At 39.8% G+C, this 16,599-nt stretch overlaps 1 protein-coding gene across 1 annotated transcript in view; it reads right to left on the reverse strand.

Moving 5' to 3' along the window:
- Positions 1–16,599, reverse strand: part of STYK1 (serine/threonine/tyrosine kinase 1) — a 55,609-nt gene that overhangs the window by 18,859 nt on the left and 20,151 nt on the right. The window lies entirely within an intron of this gene.

The following is a 16,599-nucleotide window of genomic DNA, read 5'->3' on the forward strand; positions in this document are numbered from 1 at the left end:
CTGAGATTACAGGCATGAGCCACCGCGCCCGGCTGAGTCGAGGATTTTTAAGGCATACACACTGGGCATACCCTCATATCCATGAAAGCTAATGTGGGAAACCTCACCACACAGAGGCAACCAAAGCTCATACAACAGAGGATGCTTATATTTACTTGTAACAGCAATATTCCTCTCTAGATCACTTTTTAGCTTGAAATTCATACTCAGAAACCACATGGCTTTGCCTGTCCACTCTGTCAAGCTGAGAAAAGGCATGCCTTAATGCCAAAACCCTCTAGGATGACTTTTCCCATGGGTTCAACTCTGGCCCACCTGACTACTAGAAGGATACTTCTGGCCAAGAATCCTGTTCAATCTGACCAATACTCCACTCCCTTTCATTATATCTAAATATTTTTCCCACTATGTCAAAAAAAATATGTAGGCTACTGCTTCTTCTCTTAGCTGAACTGTAAAATTCTTAACACTGTAAAGCATTATCCACTGTTCTCTATTTAGTGTGATGAATAATGAAATCCATGGCATTGGAATCAAGGGTCTAGTGAAATTGTAATATATTTTATTCTGATAAATATGTTTGATAGTTGTAAAATATGTTTGTATATACTTTGCCTCTAGTTTACATAATCCTATATCTACAAAGCCAAATCTCTTCAGGCAGGGTTCTAGTTAGAATAATAATATTGCCTCACTTGTAGTTATCATTCCTTAATTTTTCTCTTATCAGTTGCTTCAGACTTTCTCTTAGCATGTTAAAGTTTTAACTCCCCTCTTTCATTGAGAATCCTGAGGAGAAACAGTGCAATGAAGAAGATACAAAAGGGAGGAGAATGAAAGTGAAGTGAGGAGTAAAGTCCACGCTAAATCTTTACAAGACTATAGTCTGAAGACCATAAAAGCTCATGAATATAACTATAACGAAATTGAACTAAATAGTAATATTAATTCTCTAAACTTTTACACATACAATACAAGCATAGTGTCACACTGCATTTAGGCATCTATTTTAATTCACACTATATTCTATTTGCAACCATAACACAACTCTTAATAAGTGGCATTTCTTTTCAGTTAGCACAATACAGTCTCCTGGACACAATCTGCAATTTACCCATGACTTTCCAGAGTAAACTCTTCTTACCAAAATATACCTAGATATAAGACTTCTAAAATCAGATTTCCTGCACTCTGCCTGCTTATGTGTGATGAAAAATTCCATGATTAAACTCAGTATAACATCTGGCCCTGTTCCAGTAAGGTACAGTTAAATCTGTTGTGCCAGCCTCACCTTCAACCTCACTGCTTGCTTATCAACACATGTGGATCTTCCAGCCATGTTCTTTTTAGATAGACAAGTGATCCACCCTCCCAGGTGACTGCCATATGGATCAAGGAAGTTATTAATGGCTTTGGGCTATGGGGCAGAGGACTCAAAGACTAAAAGTGAGGAGGGTAAAATATATGGAGGTAGCAGCCCCTAGCCTGAAACAGTCTGCCTTCTTGTATAGTTAGTCTTTTATCCTTACCCTTGAGCTATCTGGAAAAAACAAAAAACAAAAAACAAAACCAAAACAAACAAAAAACATGTTTAATGGGCTGAATATATTAATTTGGAAGTGAGATAGAGAACAATGCTCAGATCTAGAGAATCTGAGAATTACTTGTTACCAACATCCTATAAAACAAGCTTCCTGTTTTCAGATCTAATAAACCTGTGTTTAGCAACTACGGTGTACCAGGTATCGTGCTAGGCACTTTCATACAAAGAAGGCAAGGCAGAAACTGAGGGATTGAGTTATGAATTAGTGATTAAGTTATAAATTGGCCACTTTTTTTTTTGAGATGGAGTCTTGTTGTTGTCGGCCCAGGCTGGAGTGCAATGGTGTGATCTCGGCTCACTGCAACCTCCGCCTCCCAGGTTCCAGCAATTTTCCTGCCTCAGCCTCCCAAATAGCTGGGATTACAGGTGCATGCCACCACACACAGCTAATTTTTGTATTTTTAGTAGAGATGGGGTTTCACCATGTTGGCCAGGCTGGTCTCGAACTCCTGACCTCAGGTTATCCACCTGACTTGGCCTCCCAAAGTACTGGGATTACAGGCGTGAGCCACCGTACCCCAGCAAATTAGCCACTTTTTTTAAAAAAATGGCAGAGCAAGGTTGCACACCCAGGTCTTTTACTTACAAACCCAATGTTCTTTATACTACTTCATTGTGCATATATACTTGTCTTTCAAATGAGCAAGACCAACAAGATCAAGAAGGAATTACATTAGAATCCAAAAGAATCATGGAAACCACAAGGCTGAAACCAAATTTTACTAACAAATACACTCTAATTTGGAAAGAATGGATGAATTGAATCTGCCTGTAAGGGTGTCCATATAGGAACCTCACAGGGACATAGATGACATCTGCATGTCTGTCTTTAAAGTATATTCTGAAAATAGAAGTAGAATCAGAATTTTTTTCCTAGTATTCACCAGATTATGCCATCTTGGGTTGTTTTCTTTGTTCATTTTCCTGGGTCTGATCCCCAATCCTATTTCTATCTTCTGCTTTTTGAGCAAAAAGTCCCGGTTCTTAGGACTAGCCATCTTTCACTGTGAGCATGAGGGTCGGGAAGAGGCCAGAAATTGCAGGGGACAGGGCACTGGCTTAGGAATTCGGGTCTTCATGCTGTCTCTCTCAGTGCCCCAGGCTCTGCCTTTCTAGGGAAACACACCAGTGAGAGGACACAGAGTGCATGGAAGGGCACACTGGAGAGGTGATTCTTTTTAAATCCAGAGAAGCGTATTTGTGTAGATAACTTGCCTTATGCCCTGTGATATCTCCTGGTGTGGGTGACGCAGGGAGGAGGTTACCTAAGAGAGGTTACCTCGTCCTCTCACTCTTCTCAGATATTGAGAAATTGTGCTTATTCTGATCTTTGCCCTCCCCCATTTCCTAGACACCCAGGGATCAAAATGAGCACTAGAGAAAGTATTTCAAATGGGTTCTCAAAGGGGAACCCCTTTCCACCACGGTGCCTAGGAGTCCTGAGCCTGTTTCGACAGATCTTTTGACTCACTGGTACTCACCAGATTATGAAATCTGAGGGCTATCAGTTTTTCTTGCTTCTATTTTTACCTGTCTCCAGAGATTCCTGAAACATATGTGATATACAGTTGAGATGAGGAAGCTTAATCTATATCCTGGTACCTCACAAAAGTTTACTTTGTAGAGGAGCAAAGTGATTGCAAGACAGGCCCCATAACATCTAGGTAAGAAATGCAGTGCTCACGGATACTTACAAACAGCATCAGATTTTAAATATGGTTTCACAGATAAACACATTTTATTTCCTTTGCGATATTATACAAATTCAAAACAGCTTATTCTTATTATAATTATCTTGCTATTTTGTATGTGCCCAATTCCATAATCCTTCATCTACCAGTTTCAAACAAAAGCCCAGAAATAGCGTATCTTAAATTAAATATTCTCCTGCTGATTACTTTCTCTTCCTGAGATTCCTAATCAATAACAATTTTCCCAGCTCCTCAGTTTCCCCAGCTCAGAATAAGGGCTATCAGTAAGAGGGAAAAGCTGAGAACTCACAATGCCACCCCCGCTCAGCACAGGATTATCTCTGATCCATCCGTGTCTCCTTTTCCTACCTGATTAATGTGCCAGAAGACGGGTTGGGGCTGCTTTCAAATACCTTTTTCCTACTGTTGTCAGTGACCTTGCATTTCCAAGGATCAGTCCTCTTCTTTGGTATTCAGCCTGCTGGGTTTTTCCTTCTAAGGAAGATTTTGGGTTCTCTAAAACTCTCTTGGAAGTCTCCCCCGATAAGTGAGGAGATCTGTTTTGTTTTCTGGCCACTCTTCCAGCCTGTCTAACATACTGCCCTCTGGCAGAGAGGAGGGCCCAAGCTGAGGATGACTGAAGGAGGACAGGCTACAACAGGCTGTAGGGGCACATATATACATACACACACTTTCCCATTTTCTGATAAATGAGTCCGAGGCCCAGGCAGACAGAGAGATGTGGACATGAGGGTTTCACCATCAGAAACCCTCAGCTACTGTTTACTTCACTGCTGTGCCATACAGTGTGTCACTATAAAAGTTCTATATGTAGAATGTAATTCCAGGAAAACAATAACAAATTCCTGGCAAGAGGAAAAAGACACCTCTGGGAACACATAACCTCCTGCCTCATTCTGCACAGCCAGGATCCAAGGGCAGTTTCCCCTCCCTAGGGAGTGGGTCAGCATGGTTCAGAGGTGAGCAGTCCAGGAATTAAGGGAAGTGGAGTCAGCCCTGACTTAGTGCTGTAATAACAGAGTGAGAGGTTGGAAGTTCTAGTTCTGGTTTGGTGGGTGATTCATTCCGCATCCAGAAGCATGTCACCTGACCTCGCCATTCCTTGCCTTCCTAGTTTAGGGAGCAGGAAATGTGCATGTCTCCTAAGGGTAATAAAGAACTGCAGAGAGCAGTGGGAAGTTTATCAACTGGAAAACGAGCATGCCAATCAATAAGTACCCTCAGCCAGTTATGCTACCTCTCCTTGTCCCTGCAAGAGCTCCCAAATTTTGGAGGCTTCCTTTCATCCACATCTTCCTGCCCATATCATGGCAGCCCTGGAATCTGACAGGTATCTACTCCTACCCTTGCCCCGCATACATTTTCCTATGCTATAATGGTAAGAAAAGGGGCTTTGGAGTTTGGCTTCCATTTGAATCTCATTCCTATCATTCATGATGACTTTGTATAAGGTATTTTAACTTTGTGAACGTGTTCTCCCATATGTAAAGTGCTGCTGATGATATCTACCTACCAGGGTTATTGAGAGCTATACAGCATAATTTCTGTAAAATACCTAGAACATTACCAGAGCCATTGCAAATCATCAATACGTGTTAGTTTCCCTCTTCCTCCCTTCCTTCTTCATCTGCCTTTCCGGTTGGGAAATAGTCACATAGCTGTATCAATTAGGTAAACATGTACAACCAAAAATAATAAAATGAAACAAAAAATCCTTGATCCAAATATTTATAATATTTGTGGATGTAAGTATACTCTATGTACAGAGAGGGAGTTAAAGTAATCAAAAAGTTAATGCAGGATTTAAAACTTCTTATACTTCAACTAGGTGTCATTTGACAGCAGAAATACTACAGCTGCCAGTAGATATCTGAATTTAACAATCATGTTGAGAAAGAGAGATTTAAGCCAGATAAATCAAATAGCATAATGCTGTAAAGTAAGGTATAGAAATGGAAAGAATGCTAGATAGTGGTATGGTATTTATCAGGGAAAATGTATCAGCACCTGCCTGATTTCTTCTGTCTCTAAATTTTTCAGCTCTTTGTACTGGGTCCGCTGAGATCACTTATATGCTGGCTAATTTCCACCCAGTTCCTGAACCATTTCTGATGGGGGCATTACAGAGATCAGCAGTCTCAGTCCTCTTCATCCTATTTATCTTACATACTCCCCAGTTTGGGGAAGATGTAGCCTTTATCCACTTCCCAAAATCTGCCCACTTACTCATGCCTATTAACAAAACTCTCTCAAATCTGGACCCCTCACCTGAATGCCACACAAGTCAGTGGAGCCTTGTTGTCCTCTCTTTGCCTAAATCAATCCTAAGTGAGATTGAAATTTTGCTTTATACTCTGATTACTGAGCTCTTGCTACTAATATAAAAGCCTCCCAGATAAACGCAACCACAATGGTCGAATGCCTCTTTACTGACCATCATCCTGCTCCACTCTACTTCATTCCTACTTCATTCACACCCCTGAACCCATTGCCTTTATGTTCTGCCGACCACACTGAAAACCTGAGTTGTTAATTCTTGCCTGAATTTTACTCTGTAACTGACCTGTCCATTTGAGATAGCTCTGCTTCTTCCACTTCTACAATCTAGTTAGTTTATCTCACATCATTCCTTGGCGGTCCAGCCTTATTCCAAGTCATTCACTCAGATGTTAAATAATTAATCATAAAAATTATTCAATATGTTTTGCTATGAAGGAGAAGTTTAGGGTGCTATAAAAAAAGTGCAATAGGAAGGAAGTCAAAAAAAATTCTCTAAGTAAACAGTATTTAAGCAAATGATGAGTAGGAGCTGACTAGATAAAGGTGGGCACAGGCACAAGGCAAGAGAGGAGGAATATCCAGGCCTTGGATGAGAACAGAGCTTGATACATTCTCATAACTGGAAGGTCAGTGGGCCTGGACAGTAGCAAGAGAGGAGAAAACACGAAGAGACGGCACTGTGCAGGTAGGCGAGAGGCAGATCATAATGAGCCTTTAGGCCATGCTAAACATTGCTTGTTTTATTCTAAGTATCACTGAAGTGCTTTAAGTAGAGTGACATGGTCCATTTTGTATTTTAGAAAAAAAAAATTTGGAATATTACTCAACAATAAGAAGGAACAAATTATTGCTACCTGCAACACTTAGATGGAACTTAAGGACTTAATGCTGAGTGGAAAAAGCCAGTCTCAAAAGGTTACATGCTGTATGGTTCCATCTGTATAATATTTCCAAAATGGCAAAATTAGAGAGATAGAAAATAGATCAGTGTTTACCAGTAGGAACAGGGAGAAGGTGTGACTTTGAAGGCGTGGCATGAGGGAGTTCCTTTATGGTGACAGACAATTCTGTATCTTGACTGTGGTGATAATTATTTGAGTCTATACATGTGATAAAATATCAAATAACTATGCACAGAGAGGAAAAAGATAATGTGTGAATGCAAAAACTGAAATCCCAGGAAGCTCTACATTCTAGTTAATTATACTGTGCCATTGTCAGTTTCATAATTTGGAGAATTTACTACAGTTATTTAGATGTTCCCATTGGGAAAATTGGTAATTGTTACATTGGATTCTATACTATTTGTGGAACTACTTGTGAACTTCTAATCATTTCAAATTGAAAAGTAAAAATGAGTATTAGTTTTGTAGCCATTGAGTAATAAATTGCAGGTGATAATAAATACATATGAGAATATCAATTGTGAAACTAATAATTTCATAATCATTTTTTGGATTACAGTAGTGACAGTAAAAAAAAAAAATAATGGATTGGAAACCTTGAGGAGATTGAACCAACAGGACACAGTGGTTGTAGAAGGTAAGAAGGAGAAGGAGAAATCAAAGAAGAGGAGATGATGAGTTGTTCTGGACATTTTGATTTGAGATGCCAGTGTGACTTTTAAGTAGAATATTAGAAATAAGCATTTGGTTGTACAGTTCTTAGGATTCATAAGGGAATTCTGGACCAGAGATAAATATTTGGGAGTCATTAGATAATATTGAAAGCTTGAAAGTGAATAAGAGAGAAAGAAGAAAAAATGAACAAAAACGAAAAAGAGAAGAGAGGAAAAGAGGACCTAGGAAAGAATGCATGGAATTCCAAAGGATAAGGGCTACATGAAGGAAGAGGAATTGGGGTCCAGGAGGAAACTCAAAGAGGGCCTAAGAATGAAAAACTGGAGAAGTAAAAGGGGAACCAAGAGTTTGTGCTGTTGTGGAAGCAAAGGAGAGGGGCATGGACAACAGCTGGGCTAAAATCTGATGAGAGGTCAGGAAAACAATAAGTAGCAGATACAGGCAACATGGAGGTCATTCGTCATAGAAAGAATAGCTATAGTGTAGTGGCCAGAGAGCAGGGTGGTTCTGGGAATGAATAGGTGGTGAGGATGTGGAGAAAATGTGTTTAGGGGGCTCTTCTACGATCTATGAGACCTATATGAATAAGAGGACTGAAAAGAGGAGTTCAGAGAGATATTTTATAGTTGATTTCTTTGGAAACTTAGGGCCCTAGTGAGATGAGAAAGGGAACTGGTAAAACCCCAACATGCAGTAATCTCTCATTCTAAAAAAACAAAGCAAAGTTTGGTATGGAGAGGCCTGTATCAGGCATAAATGTTTTACAAAGCCTAAACACTCACACACACACACACACACACACACACACACACACAGAAAAACAGAGAGATAGATTAATAGAACACATAAATTCCCAGAAAAAAAGACACATATTTAGGACTTTAATATAAAGAAGTCAGCATGAATCAAAATAAGCAGACCAGTGGTTCTCAAACCAGAGAGCACATTAGAAACTCCCAGGAGGCATTTTAAAAAAATATCAATCCTGGTGTTCATTTCCCACTTGATATGGTTTGGCTGCATCCCCACCCAAATCTCATCTTGAATTCCCATGCGTTGTGGGAGGGACCCAGTGGGAGGTAATTGAATCATAGGGCCAAGTCTTTCCCATGCTGTTCTCATGATAATGAATAAGTCTCATGAGATCTGATGGCTTTATAAGGGGGAGTTTCCTTGCACAAATTCTCTCTCTTTGCCTGCCACCATCCACGTAAGATGTGACTTGTTGCTCCTTGCCTTCCACCATGATTGGGAGGCCTCCCTAGTCACTTGGAACTGTAAGTCCATTAAACCTCTTTCTTTTGTAAATTGCCCAGTTTCATGTATGTCTTTATCAGCAGCATGAAAACGGATTAATACAATAAATTGGTACCAGCAGTGGGGTGCCACTAAAAAGACAGCCAAAAATGTGGAAGTGATTTTGGAACTCGGTAACAGGGAGAAGTTGGAACAGTTTGGAGGGCTCAGAAGAAGACAGGAAACTGTGGGAAAGTTTGAAACTCCCTAGAGACTTGTTGAATGACTTTGACCAAAAAGCTGATAATGATATGAACAATGAAATCCAGGCTGAAGTGGTCTCAGATGGAGATGAGAAACTTGTTGGGAACTGGAGCAAAAGTGACTCTTGTTATGTTTTAGCAAACAGACTGGTGGCATTTGCCCCTGCCCTAGAGATCTGTAGAACTTTGAACTTGAGGGAGATGATTTAGGGTATCTGACAAAGAAATTTCTCAGAAGCAAAGCATTCAAGATGTGACTTGGGTGCTGTTAAAGGCATTCAGTTTTAAAAGGGAAACAGAGCACAAAAGTTTGGAAAATTTGCAGCCTGACAATGTGATAAAATAGAAAATCCCATTTTCTGAGGAGAAATTCAAGCCAGCTGCAGAAATTTGCATAAGTAACAAGGAGCCAAATGTTAATCACCAAGACAATGAGGAAAATGTCTCCAGGGCATGTCAGAGACCTTTGAGGCAGCCCCTCCAATCACAGACCCAGAGGTTTAGGAGGATAAAATGGTTTCATGGGCTGGGCCCAGGGTCCCTCTGCTATGTGCAATCTAGGGACTTGGTGCCCTGTGTCCCAGCTGCTCCAGCTGTGACTAAAAGGGCCAAGGTACAGCTTGGGCTGTTGCTTCAGAGAGTGAAAGCCCCAAGCCTTGGCAGCTTCCATGTGGTGTTGAGCCTGTGGGTACACAGAAGTCAAGAATTAAGGCCTGGGAACCTCTGCCTAGGTTTCAGAGGATGTATGTAAATGCCCAGATGCCTATGCAAAAGTTTCCTGCAGGGGCGGGGCCCTCATGGAGAACCTTTGCTAGGGCAGTGCAGAAGGGAAATGTGGGGTCAGAGCCCCCACACAATGTCCCTACTGGGGCACCACCTAGTGGAGCTATGAGAAGAGGGCTACAATCCTCCAAACCCCAGAATGGTAGATCCACCAACAGCTTGCACCATGTGCCTGGGCAAGCTGCAGACACTCAACACCAGCCCATGAAAGCAGCCAGGACTGGGGCTACACCCTGTCAAGCCTCAGCAGCAGAGCTGCCCAAGACCATGGGAACCCCCTCTTGAATCACCATGACCTGGATGTGAGACATAGAGTCAAAGAAGATCATTTTGGAACTTTAAGATTTGACTGTTCTGCTGGATTTCAGACTTGCATGGGGCCTGTAGCCTCTTTGTTTTGGCCAATTTCTCCCTATGGAACAGCTGTATTTACCCAACGTCTATATCCCCATTGTATCTAAGAAATAACTAACTTGCTTTTGATTTTACAGGCTTATGGGTAGAAGTGACTTGCTTTGTCTCAGATGAGATGTTGAACTGTGGACTTTTGAGTTAATGCTGAAATGAGTTAAGATTTTGGGGGATGGTTGGGAAGGCAATATTGGTTTTGAAATGTGAAGACATGAGATTCGGGGAGGGCCAGGGGTAAAATGATATGGTTTGGCTGGGTCCCCACCCAAATGTTATCTTGAATTCCCATGTGTTGTGGGAGGGACAAAGTGGGAGGTAATTGAAACATGGGGGCAGGTCTTTCCTGTGCTTGTGAGAGTGAATAAGTCTCACGAGATCTGATAGTTTTATAAAGGGGAGTTTCCCTGCACAAGAGAGTTCTCTCTCTTTGCCTGCCATCATTCACATAAGATGTGACTTGCTCTTCCTTGTCTTCTGCCATGATTGTAAGGCCTCCCCAGCCACTCAGAACTGTAAGTCCATTAAACCTCTTTCTTTTGTAAATTGCCCAGTCTCAGGTACGTCTTTATCAGCAGCATAAAAATGGACTAATATACCACTCCTCTTAGAGATTATGATGATTATAAACCCCATAGATTATGACTTCAGATATCAGCTTCAATCAAGGAAATGCTTCCCAGGAGATACTAACGTACAGCTGGGGTTGAGAAGTACTAAGATAGATTATTCATCAAATGGAATTTAGGCAATGGAATACTTGTTTCATAACAAAAATTATATTTTTGATTCACCTGTACACAAAATAAATTTTGGGAAAAAAGCTAGATGTTTTAAGAGACATAAAAAACTTAACATTATAAATTATATTGGGTTTGTGATAACTTCCTAAGCTTAAACAAAAAACTTTCTTCCAACAGAAAAAAAAATCACGATGGAAACATCAATCAATAAACAAATAAAAAATAGTACTTTCATAGTAATAAGAAAACCACAAATATGCCAATAAATAAATAGTCAAAAACATGAAAAACAAAAGAAAACGAGTTCACTGAAACAAAATGTTTACCAAATATGGAAGCATGGTGAACTAAGAAGAAAGATTTTTATCTTAACTAGTAATTTTAAAAACACTTTAATATAAAACAAGATACATTTTTTGCCAATCCATTTAAGACAAAATATTATTTATTTATTTATTTATTTTTAATTTTTTGAGCTGGGGCCTCACTCTGTTGTCCAGGCTAGAGCGCAGTGGTGTGATCTTGGCTCACTGCAGCCTTGATCTCCCGGGTGGCTAATTTTTAATTTTTTTGTAAAGATGGGGCCTTGCCATGTTGCCCAGGCTGATCTAAAATTCCTGGCTTTGAGTGATCCTCCCACCCTCAGCCTCCCAAAGTGCTGAGGTTATAAGTGTGAGCCACCACACACAGCAGAAAAGAAGATTTGAAAACTAATGTTTATTCCCTAAAGAGTTTTATTTAAAAAGATCACGCTTGTAAGACTGACAAGGAATCTAAATGTCTACATTTATGAAAAATAACTTGGCACGATGAAAATTGAGAGCCTGAATGGCATTCATAATTTTGACTCTGTAATTTCTCTCCCAAGTGTCAATTATATGTATGTTTTTTAAAAATGGAAGATGTTTCTGAACACACAAAAAAATCTGTGACACTTATTTAATTTTTTTGAAAATATAAATAGGGATTTGCTTCAAAATATAATTCATGGACTTGAAGGAGGAGAAATAGGTGGAGATGTAAATAAAAAAAAAATCAACCATGTGTTCAAAATTGCCAGATTCAGGGGATACACATGGGAAGTCATTCTACTATTTTTGCTGCTTTTGTATATATTTGAAATTTTCTGGAAAAAAATTAAAAATAGAAAAAATAATTTAAATTTTCATCAAAAGGAGGGATGTTTCAAATTATTTTTATGTAGTTGGACCATGGAATACTACACATTTATTAAATTTATGTTCACAAAAATGTTTAATAAATGGCAATTTGTAATGTTAGTAGGTTAAGTAAAAAGGCACATTTTAATGATGTATATACTGCAAGAGTGCAATGAAATTGACTGGGAAAAACACCTGTGTAGGGGAATCCCAAAGAGAAATATATTAGAATGTTACAGCAACAGTGATGATGGTTACTATGAATAATTTTTTCCTCTATTTTCTATTTTCCAAATGGAATGAATTAAGCTTTAGTTATTTTATAATAAGAACATGCAAAGGAAGAAAGGCTACAAGCCAGAAAAGTTTGATAGTAGAAATACAAAAGAAAATTGGCTGAGGGTAACAAAAGAAGACCAAGAGGGAAAACAATCTTCCTAAAGAACTAGTGTTTAGAATTAAAGACAAAGTACAATCGTTAAATCAAGATTAATGGCTTCAGGCCGGGCACGGTGGTTCACGCTGGTAATCCCAGAACTTTGGGAGGTCGAGGCGGGTGGATCACGAGGTCAGGAGATCGAGACCATCCTGGCTAACACGGTGAAACCCCGTTTCTAGTAAAAAATACAAAAAAATTAGCCAGGCATGGTGGCGGGCGCCTGTAGGCCCAGCTACTCGGGAGGCTGAGGCAGGAGAATGGCGTCAACCCAGAGGCGGAGCTTGCAGTGAGCCGAGATCGCACCACTGCACTCCAGCCTGGGCCACCGAGTGAGAGAGTGAGACTCTGTCTCAAAAAAAAAAAAAAAAAAAAAAAAAATCTGGAGTTTAACAAGCTTCATTGTTGCTTGCTAAAGGCATTATCTTGCCGACCTAGGAGGAAGCCAAGTTGGGACTCCCAGGAACAAAGTTAATGTATCATCTCCATCCAACTGTAGTAAAGGAGAAAGAATAAAAGAACCAGTGTCAGAGTTGGGGTGGATTTATCTTAATCTATTGAAGCCTTGGTTTACTAACCTATACAGCTGAGATAATCCTGCCTGCTTACATCAGAGGATTCTAGTGAGAATTATTAAGAATGTAAAATTGTTCTTCAGTGATAGCTAAAGGGCCTTTTCTAGCAAGAATTTATTTGTATAACATAATTACTTTTCAGATCAGTGGTTCCAACTTTGCGTTCCTGATCAAGGTTCTCTTTTTGATTACTACTGCCCCACCCCAGTGGTCTGAAGAGAGTGTGGCTTTCCTTCAATGCATTAGCATAAATGTAGCTAAAATTTCTTTCTTCTTAGCACAGGCACAATAAAATGAGAGTGCCCAAAGACTTGCTAAATGTTAAGTAAATTTGGTAAACCAATTCAGTGAACAGAAAGTGCAGGAGCAGGGCTGGGCTCAATGGCTCACCCCTGTAATCCCAGTACTTTGGGAGGCGGAGGCAGGCGGATGACCTGAGGTTAGAAGTTCCAGACCAGCCTAGCCAACATGGCGAAACCCTGTCTCTACTAAAAAAAAATACAAAAATTAGCCAGCCGTGGTGGCACACACCTGTAGTCTCAGCTACTCAGGAGGCTGAGGCAGGAGAATCACTTGAACCCGGGAGGCAGAGGTTGCAGTGAGCCGAGATCGTGCCACTGTGCTTCAGCCTGGGCGACAGAGCGAGACTCCTTCTCAAAAAAAAAAAAAAGTGTAGGAGCAATGTGTGTGCAAGTGTGGTTTTGGGTGTGTGAGGTGTGTATGCAGGGGTGTGTATTTTCCTAAGTTGAAGTTTGCAATTCTACTGCAGCTAGCTTGTTATCTTAAGAGGACCACACTGGAGCCCAACAGCCTCCTGCCTTGGTCCTGCACTTTTCCTGCTCTAAACTTGTATGCATGAGCAAAATGCTGGGCTCACTCACTTCTTTCCTTATGGTCTTTTATATCTGCCATGATAAAAGCATATTTATTATGCAGACTCCTAGGTTTCAGCTCAGTTTCCAGTTTTCTTACAAGTCTCAGAAGCATAGCCCAGCCCGTTTCTGAAATCCAGTATACCCATCTCTCCTACTGTTATAATTAGCTTGGTACTCTTGAGCAAATTACTTAATCTCTCCTAATGCTCAGTTTTCTCATCTGTAAATTGGGTTTGCAATATTATCTAACACAAAGAGCCACTGTAATAATTAAACAATTTTACATGATAATGCACTTACAACAATACCTAGTACATAGTAAGCAGTAGCTGTTACTAATTATTCCTATGATAGCTATAATAATAAGAATATTCCAATAGTAATTACTATATCATTATTATTATTCCTCAAATTATGACATTTTTGAACGACCTCTCCTTGTGGGTAAGAACTTCATTCTATGTAACATCAATATGATAACATAATACCACTCACATTTTTGTATATTCCACAGGAATAAGATAATTATTTCCTGACACCTGACTTTACAGAAAATCTTACTTATGCTTCAGTACAGTTTTCTTACCATCTTTCTGCAATGCATCTACTTTTTTAAATCTTAAATTGTCAATTGTTCCATTCTTTTTTTGTAAATTGCTTCGTAGTTTTCAAATTTAAAAGGTCATAGTCATATTAAAGTGGATGTAGCAGATTTTATACTATTCTTTTCCTAGGCTCTAACAACCAAGACAAGCCAGTGGTTCTACTTGAGGAGCTTTTTAAAAATCCCATTGCCTGAGATGTATCTCAAACCAATTAAAGCAGAATCAGACTCTGGGAATAGGAACCAGGTATTGAGATTTATGTAAAGCTCCTAAGGTAATTCCAATATGCAGCCAAGTTTGGGAACCCGCCTTAAACCCTTGTTATCTCCTTTTCTTAATTAATCCAGAGAAAATTCACCAGACTCTAATGTATTAGATAAGATTCTACATTGGCAGCCACTATTCTAGTTCTCTCTCTCTCTCTCTCACATTCTTTCTCTCCCCCTCCTCCCTTCATTCATTTCTCCCTTATTTGTACGTAATCTTCAGCAAGTTAGATCACTTCCCTGGGTTTTAATTGCTAATCTGTAGAATAACGGGTCATAGTCTTGCGCAATGTAATCAGAGATGTTTTGACAGCACAAATGAGATAAAATATATGAAAGTACTTTAAAGTTTTAGAATGCAAGTATTTCAGAAATCCAAGGTAGAATTATCATATTCCCCACATCCTTCCCTCTCCTGTCATGTAGACATGGGCAAGGCCATCTCTTCTGAAGCACTCTTGCTTCCTGAAGTAAAGTTTTCTATGGTGAATAACTTGAGGATCTGTTAAATCCTTAAGGCTTTGGTATTTCTTTCACAGACTTTTAAGCCAACTTTACTCAAGGCCATATCATTTGTTGACCACACTTTTTATCTTGTCTTATATCACTACTTACAGTTTTTAGAGAGAAAAAGGGTTAACGAGTCTAAGGAGAGGTAATATGAGATGCACTCTGGAAAAAATCGAAGATAAATGAACTTTAAAATAATGCTATATTTGCACCAATATGGTCTCCAGTACAGTGAGGTCCTGACAGTAATCTTCACTTTGGCTTCAACTTCCTTCTGCTCTGAAATTCGTCTTGTTTTCCTCACCTAAATTATTTCTCAATAGAAAGTTCTAGGAGAAATGCTTGGTGAAAAGGAAGAAACCTCTCCTGAAATAGGGAAAGGAGTCAGGAGATCTCAGTTATGGCACTGGGTCAATGACTTCCTGTGTGACCTTTGGCAAGTCAATTAACGTATCTTTTCTTTCTTTTTTTTTTTGAGACAGAGTCTCACTCTGTTGCGGAGGCTGGAGTGCAGTGGCGTGATCTCGGCTCACTGCAAGCTCTGCCTCCTGGGTTCACGCCATTCTCCTGCCTCAGCCTCCTGAGTAGCTGGGACTATAAGCACCCACCACCATGCCCAGCTAATTTTTTTTTTGTATTTTTTAGTAAGGACAGGGTTTCACCGTGTTAGCCAGGATGGTCTCGACCTCGGCCTCTCAAAGTGCTGGGATTACAGGCGTGAGCCACCACACCCAGCCCAATTAACATATCTTTTCTAGAGAGTTGCATGTAAAGTATTTGAGATGTATAACAATCAGTACAAATACAAGGTATTATGATTATTTATTGATATCTCATGAGGAGTACTCAAGAAAGTAGAACTATAATGAAACTAAGATATATAAAATATATTTACATATGAGAATTCAGAAGTGTAAAACCTGAGAAAAGGTGGATAAGAGTTTTTTTCTATCATTTTAAGCAAAAAATTTAATACCTTTTATCATTTCCTCAAAATCCAGTCCTTCCAGTCCTTTTAGTACAACCTGTACATCCTGTTTGTTGACAGAAAGAGTCAGAGCTACAGGAAAATCAAGAATTGTAGATGTGCCCCTACAATGATACAGAAAGCAGTTTAAAGCAAAGGTATATGAATATTGCTAGCAATACCTGCTACCCTCGTGGATTCTTGACTTGTCCTGGGAACAAAAATGTGGCAGTGCATTCATGTTTAAAGATTGGCCTTGTTGGAGGCATTTGAACCAGAGCAGCTCCATCTTGAACAGGGGCTTGGTAAAACAAGGCTGAGATCTACTAGGCTGCATTCCCAGGAGGTCAGGCATTCTTAGTTATAGGATGAAATAGGAGGTCAACACAAGATACAGGTCACAATGGTCTTGCTGATAAAACAGAATGCAGTAAAGAAGCCAGCCAAAACCCACCTAAACCAAGATGGCCATGAAAGTGACCTCTGGTCATCCTCACTGCTCATTATATACTAATTATAATGCATTAGCATGCTAAGAGACACTCCCACCAGTGTCCTGACAGTTTACAAATGCCACAGAAACATCTGGAAGTTACC

This window comes from Pongo abelii, chromosome 10 (genome assembly GCF_028885655.2).
Source record: "Pongo abelii isolate AG06213 chromosome 10, NHGRI_mPonAbe1-v2.0_pri, whole genome shotgun sequence".
Classification (NCBI taxonomy): domain Eukaryota; kingdom Metazoa; phylum Chordata; class Mammalia; order Primates; family Hominidae; genus Pongo; species Pongo abelii.